The sequence below is a fragment of the Triticum urartu genome, chromosome 7A (assembly GCF_056163025.1).
Source record: "Triticum urartu cultivar PI428250 chromosome 7A, HENAU_Tu73, whole genome shotgun sequence".
Lineage (NCBI taxonomy): Eukaryota > Viridiplantae > Streptophyta > Magnoliopsida > Poales > Poaceae > Triticum > Triticum urartu.
The window spans coordinates 412,153,729-412,164,723 of NC_141879.1; positions in this window are offsets into that span (position 1 = coordinate 412,153,729).

A 10,995-nucleotide genomic window follows, 5' to 3' on the forward strand; every position below is an offset into this window, starting at 1 on the left:
CCGCAGCAATCGAAGACCCAGATCGCAGGAGTGGGAGGCCTCCCAAGGCGACCCTCAAGAAGAAGAAGACCTCACCTGGCCAGAGCCACAAGGAAGTAGGCACCTCCGGAGGTATTGCGTGAGGATTCGCGCCCGATCAGGGAGCGCCGCCCTCTCATGCATAGGAAGGCGCGGCAGGTGCCCTCCTTGGGCAGGGCTCAGGGGCTCTCTCTTGGAGAGCCACCAACCTTGCCAAGGTCGCGGGGGAGGCGCTCGGGCACCACTTGGAGGGTTTCTTTCAGGCACGCTTCCCTCAGAAAGGTACAAGTCAAAGGAGACAAAACCCTCAGGAGTTCATCGCAAGGAACACCCAAGAGCTACAAGAGTCCAGAGTCATGCGCGGCAGCCGCCACTTACCTGCCGTGGCCCCACATCCAGGCGAGCATGGAGGACTGCGCGTCTGCGTTGACGTACCAGGGCTCAACCGAGCTGCGTCCTAGGAGCACCTATGGCCTTCGGCTGTATGGCGCTGCGTGGGACCACCCCACAGCTACGTTCGCATGCCCTTTGGCCTGCCGAGCGTGGTCGTCACACATCAGCGCCTATTGAGGAGCATTCTGGAGGCTCAGGAGGTTAGCCATCGCGTGGTCCTGGCGGAGGTGGCGATGGTCCACGAAGACCTGCACGTGCCACCAGAGCCTCCCGAGGCCCCTGGGCCTGGGGGCTCATAAGGGCCGACGTGTTCACCACGCGTCGCTCATTCCTCAGCATCACTTCGTCTTCAACAGGACTAGGTGACATCTTTCAGAGTTCTACTTTCAGCTGGGAGCGCCCACAGGGCTGCACCATTCCCAGGCCACGTGGGTCCGTCCCCACAACATGTATCCATTTTGGTTATGCTCTTTACTTACCCTGTTGGGGGCGCCCCTCGGGCTGCATCATCCCCATGCCGCTCGGGCCCAACCCAGCGGCGGTTCCTTTTACCTACGCTTGCTTGAAATTGGATTTCCTCCTATGTGCTTAACATACCTGACCTAATCACCTGCTCGATCGACGCCTATTTGAAGAGCCGCTCGCTCTGGCACGGCACGTGCGCACGGGTCCGTCCCTGCAGCGTTGATAAACTTGAGTGGTCGAGCTCTGGCCGCGGCAGCCCCGCACGGCGCCACCTCACCAGGCCCTCAATGCCCTGACCGCTCCCTCGGAGTGACCATAGGTTGGCCGGCGACCGTAACGATAGGCCTTGTTTCTCCTCATGATTGGTGTGTAGGACCTACTCCAGGAGCAATGTTGGGGGCATCGTGAGTTCTCTCTCCCTCTCTTCGGCGCGGACCGCTTGCACGTTAAAAGGGGGGTGCCTGAGCATCGCGACTCATGGGCTCCTACTAGCTCTCCAGCCCTGACCCCCTGGCCTTGACCCACGGCACCGCGACCTGTCATACCAGCGGCGGCTGAGCTCGCTCGAGGGCCGGGACCTGAGGATGTAGAGCGTTAAGGAAAGTGCGGGGGAGTGGGAAGAAGCTCGCGAGGGCCTAACCCAGCAGTACCTCGACCACTACCTCTCGGGCCAGGCGCCTCTCCGAGGAACTACGTCAGACACACAAGATAAGTTGCACCGTCGCAAAAGCTAGACCAACGCAGCTCTAAATCCCCGCCTAGTGCAACTCTGTCATGGCGACGCTACCTTCCTTTCTCGCCCAGCAAGGGTTGCTTGAGCGCTGAAGGGGACCTCCCGAGCATCGCGACTCGGGGGCTCTTACCGGACCTCGGGCCCCTCACCTCCTGGCCTTGACCACGGCATCGCGACCTGGCATACCAGCGACGGCTGAAGGTTGCCTGGGGACTGGGACCTATCAGCGTAGAGCGCCAAGTCCTCGTGGGGATAGAAAGGGGGAGCTTAGCCGGAACAGAACGGACACCTCACGCTAATTCATATTAAGGATATAGTAATTACAAAAGCACGACAGACGCCTTACATACCCACGCGGGGTGTTGCTTTAATTCCTTGCAGGGAACAAAAGGTGCTAACCCTAAGGAACACTACTTGCTAGCACCTCCCCAGGCGACGCCATCATCAACAGTGGGCTTCCCAGTACCGGCGCCAACCCCATCCAAATCAGTGGCATCGGCGGCCCGAGGCAGTTGCCACACTCCGAGCGCGGCGCGAGCTCGAAGGCTCGTCGCTGTCGTCGCTCATCTCCAGGTGCGCGAGGAGTTCGAGGGAGCCGCTGAAGCCCGCAGTCCCTCCGCTGCTGCCTGCGGAGCTGCAGGAGGACCAATGGGCGTGGCTGGTTCTCGCCAGTTCATCACCACTGCCGCTTCCCTTAGGGCAGCATTCCATCCGGCGTCCTTCTGCATCAAAGACCTTGAAGAACATCAAGGAGGCACTGTCGTATTCAAGATGGATAACCAAGGCGCCGTCCGCACGGCAGACCCGGGCAATCTCACCCCATCCCCGGGTCTTGAAGACCTTGCCCGGAGCGACGACCACGACCTCCGCTCCAGTTGCAGGGGTGCCACAGTCGGCGTGCTGCCGCCAGAGCTCCAGGGCCTCGCTCGGCGGCATCTCGAAGGCGAAGGAGGGAGGAAGGCGGATCCACGAAGTTGGAGGCATGGCGGCGTGAAGCACAAGCTCGCGAGAGGAGCGCTCCGTGTGGACTCCAGGGGGGACGACGCGCACCACTGTAACTCGCTGGCGTCGGCGGCGACGCTGTCAGCGTTGCACCACGCCCTCCCCCCTGGGGCCTACAACGCAGGCGTGCAAGGGCAGCAGAAACCTATGCGGCGGCCGCTCGTACCACGGCCTCGACACCACCTGCCAGGCGCCTTCGTCCCGGTGACAAAGGATTGGCCGCTTCTTCGATGGGAGGGGGTCAGGACCCTCTCTGGGGGCCCTTCCCTTCTCCTCAGCTCAAAACCGGTGGATCGGTGCCATTGGCGCAAGAGGAAGCAAGGATGAGGAAGAAGAAGAGGATGAGTGACGGAAAGGGGTGAACCGGCGAAGCTCACGCGGCCCCGTACTTATAGCCGGGGAAGGCCAACCGCCGGGCATCATGACCTCAGGTAATCGTGACCCATATCTCTGCAAGAAGGGACCTGTCAAGTCGTGCAGTTGCTGAGGCGTCGTGGGAAGTGCAGACGCCCGCGCCCACGCCCAATCAACTGCCACGCGTTGCCCAAGGCCGCAGGCTGTTAGGGCCCGCGGCGCTTTGCGCTTGCCCCTTCTCTTCTCTGCTAAGACAAGCCCACGCGCGCCTTGGGCCCAGGGCTACTGTCAGTGTTCTGGGAATGGGGGTCCCCAGACTTGCCTACCTACGGCCTGCGGCGTGGCTCAAGCGGGGGCCCAGCGCGACCCACCTTCATCAGCTCAAGCTCAAGACACTCGTGAGGGGCCAAGCCTCGCGGGGCGGACAACAGGAAACTTCCTCAGAGGCAGCCTCATCAGGCAGGCTCGCGTGGAACCCGTGACGCAAGCCATGACGACCGAGACAAGGCGGGCACCGGCCTACGCAGTGTCCTTGTTTCCCCTTTGGTGCAAAGGGGGCAAGCACAGGCCAAGGCATCAGGAAAACGTTACCATTCCGGTGCAACGAGACCAAGACCAGCCGGACGGCAGGACGGAGGTCACCTGGAGCCCAAGACGGCGTCATCGCCAGTGCTTTTGGCAGCCGAAGACCAGCTTTGGTCAGGATAACTTGTAGTAGATGTTCCCCTTCGAAATGGCCAATTGTTGGCGCCCTTCCCGCTCATTATTTGGGGAGAGGCCCAGGGCCTCTATAAATAGAGCTAGCCACCACAGAGTAGAGGGGGAGACACCCAAGAGAGATCGAGACACCCCGGAGTGACCAAGGCATCGAGGAAGGGAGAAATCTGGGGACGGCTGAAAATCTGGTACAACCATAGCAAAGAGAGAGGAAGAGGCGACTGAACTCACCCTAGCAGTTCATCGCCCCAGCTCAAGAACACCTCTCGCGAGGATGTTCTTCCCTTGTACTGTCCATCATCAGCCCCAGAGGCAATCTACCACACCACACACTGGAGTAGGGTATTACACCACAACGGTGGCCCGAACCAGTATAAACATCGTGTCCCTTGTGTTGTTCATCATTTTCATTTTAGTTCGCACGAGAGGATCGGACGTAGATCGGTAGGGGAGAGATCTTCGGGCGCACCCTAGTGTTCGAACCTGACGGGTCTGCCGTAACCCGAAACCCGACAGAGACTTGTGTGGTTAGTCAGGTCATGGCCGACTCCCTCGCCAGGCTTCCGCTTGAAGGTTGCCGAGATACACGACGTGTACATGGTGGTAAGTGGTGAGAGCGTGTGTGAAGGAGTACACCCCTGCAGGGTTATAAATGATCTATTCGAATAGCCGTGTCCGCGGTAAAGGACTTCTGGGTTGCCTCTACAGTTCATAGATAACTTGAAGTGGATACTCTAAAACTTGCAAGATAAGTGTGAGTGCTATGGATGGCCTTCTCTTAGGGAGACGGGAGCGGATCCATAGTGGTGTATTGAATGGTGAATATGTGGACTCGTGTGCTCCACCTCAAAAGAGTTGCTTGCAGTCGTAGTTCAGGTTAGCCACTGAGTCAAAGCTGGCTTGCTGCAGTTAAACTCTACACCCCCTTGTTGATACCGATGCATATGTAGTTAGTTCTGATGTAAGTCTTGCTGGGTAGATTTGTACTCACGTTTGCTTAATTTATGTTTTGCAGAGAGACGTCAGTCTCGCTAGTAGTTCCATGTGGACTTCGACGTTTAGCTTGTTACCTCAGCTACGATCTTGTGCCCTCGGCAGGGTCTTGTAGATAGTCAGGCTTCTCAGCCTTCTTCATTGTAGTTGTCTGTACTCAGTCAAGTTAAGCTTCCGCATGTGCTTGTTGCTTGTATGCTCTGTATGTTGGGTCATGAGACCCATGTTTGTAATACTTGGCTCCTCGGAGCCTAATGAATAAATACTTGAGTCATAGAGTTATGTTGTGATGCCATGTTGTATTTACACATATCGAGCATATTGTGTGTATGATTGAAATGCTTGGTATGTGTGGGATCCGACAACCTAGTTGTTTATCCTTGGTAGCCTCTCTTATGGGGAAATGTAGTCTTGTGCTTCCATGAGCCATAGTATTCCGCTACAGCCCGGTTCACCGGAGTCTTGCTAGCCCAGCACTACTGCTCCGGAACACTTGACTGGCCGGCATGTGATTCACTTCATTCCTGTGTCTGTCCCTTCGGGGAAATGTCACGCGGTGACATCCGGCATCCTGCCTAGCCTGCTATAGCCCGGGTTCCCGGAGTCCTGTTAGCCCAGTGCTATAGCCCGGCTTCGCACGCTCCTGACCGACATGCTCGATGTTGATTCATGTATGCCTGTCCCCGTAAGTTAGTGCCACTTTGGGTTCACGACTAGTCATGTCGGCCAGGGCTCTCTGTCATATGGATGCTAGCGACACTATCATATATGTGAGCCAAAAGGCGGAAACAGTCCCGGGCCATGGTAAGGCGACACCCATGGGAATACCGTGCATGAGGCCGCAAAGTGATATGAGGTGTTACAGGCTAGATCGGTGTGACTTAGAATTGGGGTCCTGACAGCGTTGGTATTAGATCCTGACTGCCTGTAGGATTACCAAGCCAAACCGGTCGAAGTTGTGTCTAGAAATGCTTTAGTTATGTAAGGGAATTGATTGTGGAAGGGAACGTAAGGCTCTTTTTACTCCTTATACCTTATGTCCTTCTGATCTGAGTCAACCTCTTCTTTTGTACGAGGATTAAGAACTAGGCCATCTCATCTATCTATCAGGATGACGTGTTACTCATCCATAGACTTATAGAATTGATAGCTTCAAGCCTCAATTCCGTTCCTACTACTTCTGTATGTTGACAGTTGATCTCGGAACCTTGATATTGTGTTGTTGAGTGGTTATGCCACCATTTTGCAAGATGTCTCAAATCTTTTGAGCATTTACAACCGTTACACTTCCCGAGTCATCCCAGGTTTCTAAATAGTCTGATGCATTTGCAAATCCCTTCTTTCCGTTCCCGATGTTCCTTTGGGCCAGTTCAACCATACTAATCGCTGAGTTGAGGTACTCTGTTGCCTCGACATATATGTTCGAGCTACTATTATGATCCTAGGTGTTTTAGGGAGTCACCTAGTAATCTAGCCATGTTTTGTGTTCCGGTGTGATGATTCTGGCCACCATTCTCGAAAGCATCCCATGATGCCATTTAGTAGTAGGTATTCTATTCCTGGGTTCTTGAACCCGAGATTCACCCTACTTACCTCCTGTTGATAGTGTTTGCTCATTCCTTGAGGATATTAGTAACCTTGCGACAGTCCTCGAGGTCCGTGGTATTTCTTTCTTCCAAATACCATGAACCATTAAGGCAGAAGTTCTTTGAACCAAAATATCACAATTAGAGTACTCTTGAGGAGTTCTCCATTCATAATTGTGATTCTGCCAACTCTACCTTTCTGCATGGGTTATCTGGAAGAAACCTGTTGAACTTGGTTCGACATATTAATCTATGCATCCACAACTCAGAAAGATATATGTTCCTTGAGTTGTTCTCTTTAGTTGTATTCTGACCCCCGCCTATTATTCTTGTGGTCTGTCAAGCCATTCTATTCCGGAATGGCTAGGAGAAACAAACTCCCGTAGTTCATCCATATCTAGGAATGGGTCAAAGCAGTTGTATTCCGCAGATCAAAATGCCGATCCAGCTTTTGTTCTGTTCTACCTTGGAGTGTTGCCTCCTTATGTCAGGATTGTCATGAGAATTGCACCACCTCTTATGAAATCTTGACACGGTGATACTTCTCTCCATCATCATTCGCTCCTTGGTTCCGTGTTATTGCAATCGAAATACTGACAAGTGAACCGTGATGTGTGAAATAGATAATCCTAGCAACTAGTTGCTTGGTAGTAAATGGACAATATTCTCATTCTTAGCGTGTTGGTTATTGAATCATCATTCTAAGATAGATTGTGCTACCTAGTCCTTATTTCTGGTGCACTCCTCGATCAATGAGTTAGGATTATGTCAATCCCTCACTCTTTTGATCATATCATCTTGCCCTGAAAAGAAAGGTTGTTCTCGAGCTTAGTAACATATCGGTGGTTCGTGATTTTCCGAAGATCTTCTCGGAAGTATTACATGGTTGTCACCTGACCGCTATGTTGAGTTCGTGATCAAGTTGGTTTTCTTATAAATCACCCCTTCTCCAAGAATCTGTGTTGGATATCCCTGAGCTAGTTGGTTGAGCTAGACAACAACTTGGAGAGTTGGAAGGTAGAAGCTTTGCTTAACTTAGTTCATCTCTAAGGGATATCTTCTATGTGTGTGTTGAAGAAATATGATATCTCCATTGATTGGTCCTCGTGATCAGTTGTTGGATCTATTGCCTTGTGAAAACTTTGACTTGAGTATGGGCTATCGTCAAGTCAAATCAGAACCAACGATGTTCGTAATGTTGTCTTACTCGTGGTTCATCCCTCGAGCATACACCATTACATCTTTTGGTCTGACCAAGGCTATCACCGTGTTCACGTGATGGTGGAAGTCCAGTGATATGGAAATTCCAATGAGTCGCTGTTGAGCCCATCAGCAGCACTTTGTCTCCCCCATGATTCATGTTGAACATTATACTAGTGTTGAAAACTTTTATAAGCATTATCTTCATGTCCTGTTCATGAAGCATATGTTCGGATGAAAGAAGTGACTTCCTCTAATTCATGTGTATTTGATGCAAGTTGTCGCTGTGGGTTTGAGAAAGATTGTTTTTGTTTCCTCTGGAATCTTCCCAAGTTAGTCCCGCATATGTGCGAAGTACTCCATGGTTTGATAGGTTGGCTGTCTCCATTCTATATGTGTTTCCTAGCACACCAAGCCACTGATTGATTTGTTCAAGGCGAATAAGTTCCTTCTTAAGAATCATGACTTACGTTAGGACTTCGTTATCCTCGATGACGGTTCCCCAACCGGAACTTGGTAGTATTTTATTATAAGACTACCACGTGGTCACGCTTGTCTCGGGCAACGTGTTCACCTGTTTGTAGCAAAACCAGCTCATATTTTGGAGCTTACTACCGTAGTCCATTTCCCGAGAATCTCGCAACGTCGTTTCGTCGATTTGTGTCGCAAACTATCATTTTTCTTTCTAGACTCGATGAGTCTGGAATATGCTGACACCAACCAGATCTGAATCTCAGGCAGATATGATGGTTGGAACGTTTTCCCAAGAACTATAATATTGGTCTCTGTGTAACCCGGTAAAGTGGATGTCGTGGCTGACACACCCAGTCGGAAGACCTAATATTGTAGTATCTTGATTGAAGAAGCTGGCCACCTCCCCATAAGGATTTCGTAGGATTTACTCCAGAAGTTGTTCCTTATGGATCCTTTGTATTCCGAAGTCCGACCACTACTTGATGGCTATGTTGATGCTTTAAAGCATGACCATGGTAACCAGTACATCAAGGAGAACATTAGAAGCCGAGTGCTACATGTCTCTCGGTCGATCATCCAGATTTCGTTCCCTTGGCCTCGCTAAGGTGAAATCTGAGAAAGGGTTGTCTTTCTATGCACCTGCATTGTCCATCACTATTTGTCAAGGTAGTAAGATGTGTTGCCAGGATCCTCGACTCGGATGTTGGTAGAACCTTGATGAATATGGAAATGCTCAAGTTCTTGAGAGCACGTGCAAGCAAAATCATCCCTAGCGTTGTCTTCAACAAGGTAGTTCACATCATCTATTCTTGCCCGAGTATGTCATTCTTTCGAACTCCTTTAAACGATCCATTATGAATTGCCTCAGGCTGGTATGGAGAGTTTCAATGATCTATGGATCAAAAGTAATTCTTTTTGCCACTTAAGGGAATAATTCTATGACTCACCTTCCCTAAGGTGCCCCATTATGCAATCATGGTGATTATTTCATCGCTATCATGAGATCTTGCCACACCCTCTTCAGCGTGGGATTTTTGCCTACCAGTAGAACCTTGTCATCTACCTCTTTCCATCACTCCTGATGTGTGCTTCGCGTCTTAGATCGTGAGAAGTATCTATGTCTCATTCCGTGAGTTAATCCTGAGTTGTTCGATCTTCGATAAGATCGATCCTTCTAGAGTTTTCTCTTACCTCTCATTGTCATGTTAGTTGGATTTCTCGGGGCAAGACATCGAGACAATGATGGTGATCGAATCAACGTTCTTATGAAGTGCCACCCGGATCATGAAGATTGTGTTAGTTTGTGTTTCCCTTCCATCTTACCCTACGCTTGAATCTCGGGACGAGATTCTTGCTTAGTGGGGGTGAGTTTTCACATCCCTAGTTCTGGTATGCTCTGAGCAAGCTAGTCATGTGTTACATCATGTTTAAATTCTTTTGAATTTGAATTGGGGATTGTTAAACCCTGTCGGGTTTCGGGTTCCGGCAGACCCTTAAGGTTCAAACACTGGGGTGCACGCGGAGATCTCTCCCCTACCGATCTACGTCCGATCCTCTCGTGCGAACTAAGATGAAAATGATGAACAACACAAGGGACACGATGTTTATACTGGGTCGGGCCACCGTTGTGGTGTAATACCCTACTCCAGTGTGTGGTGTGGTGGATTGCCTCTGGGATGATGATGGACAGTACAAGGGAAGAACAGCCTCGTGAGAGGTGTTCTTGAGCTGGTGCGATGAACTGCTAGGGTGAGTTCAGTCACCTCTTCCTCTCTCTTTGCTATGGTTCTCCAGATTTCCAGCCGTCCCCAGATTTCTCCCGTCCTCGGTGCCTTGGTCTCTCCAGGGTGTCTCGATCTCTCTTGGGTGTCTTCCCCTCTACTCTGTGGTGGCTAGCTCTATTTATAGAGGCCTTGGGCCTCTCCCCAAATAATGAGAGGGAAGGGCACCAAGAATTGTCCATTTCAAAGGGGAACATCTAGTTCAAGTTATCCTGACCAAATGTGGTCTTCGGCTGCCAAAAGCACTGGCGATGACACCGTCTTCGGCTCCATGGTGACCTCCGTCCTGCCGTCCGGCTGTTCTTGGTCTCGTTGCACCGGAATGGTAACCTTTGCCTGATGCCTTGGCTTGTGCTTTCCCCCTTTGCACCAAAGGGGAAACAAGGACACTGTGCAGGCCAGCGCCCGCCTGGCGCCCGCCTGGTCTCGAACGTCATGGCTTGCTTCACGGGTTCCTCGTGAGGTACCCCTGCCTTGATCTCTCCGCCTCCTCGCGAGCCTGCTTGATGAGGTTGCCTTTGAGGAAGCTTCCTATCGTCCGCCCCACGAGGCTGGGCCCCTCGCGAGGGTCTTGAGCTTGAGTTGATGAAGATGGGCCGCGCTGGGCCCCCGCTTGAGCCACGCTGTAGGCTGCAGGAAGGCAAGTATAGGGACCGCCATTCCCAGAACGCCAACAGTAGCTCCGGGGCCCAAGGCGCGCGCGGGCTTTGCTTAGCAGAGAAGCGAAGGGGCAAGCGCAAAGCACCGCGGGCCCTAACAGCCTGCAGCCTTGGGCGCCGCATGGCAGTTGATTGGACGTGGGCGACCGCGCTTCCCCACGACACCTCGGCGACCGCATGACTTGATAAGCCCCTGCATGCAGAGAAACCTGTCATGATTACCTGCGATCGTGGTGCACGGTGGTTGGCCTCCTCCGGCTATAAGTACGGGGCTGGGCGAGCTTCGCCGGTTCACCCCTTTCCGTCACTCCTCCTCTTGTTCTTCCTCATCCTTGCTTCCTCTTGCGCCAATGGCACCGATCCACCGGTTTTCAGCTGAGGAGAAGGGAAAGGCCCCCAGAGAGGGTCCTGACCCCCTCCCGCCGAAGAAGCGGCCAATCCTTTGTCACCGGGACGAAGGCGCCTGGCAGGTGGTGTCGAGGCCGTGGTACGAGCGGCTGCCGCCTGGGTTTCTGCTGCCCTTTTACTCCCACGTCGTAGGCCCTAGGGGGGAGGGCGCCAAAGAACACCGACAACGTCGCCGCCGACGCCGGCGAGTCACAGTGGTGCGTGTCGTCCGC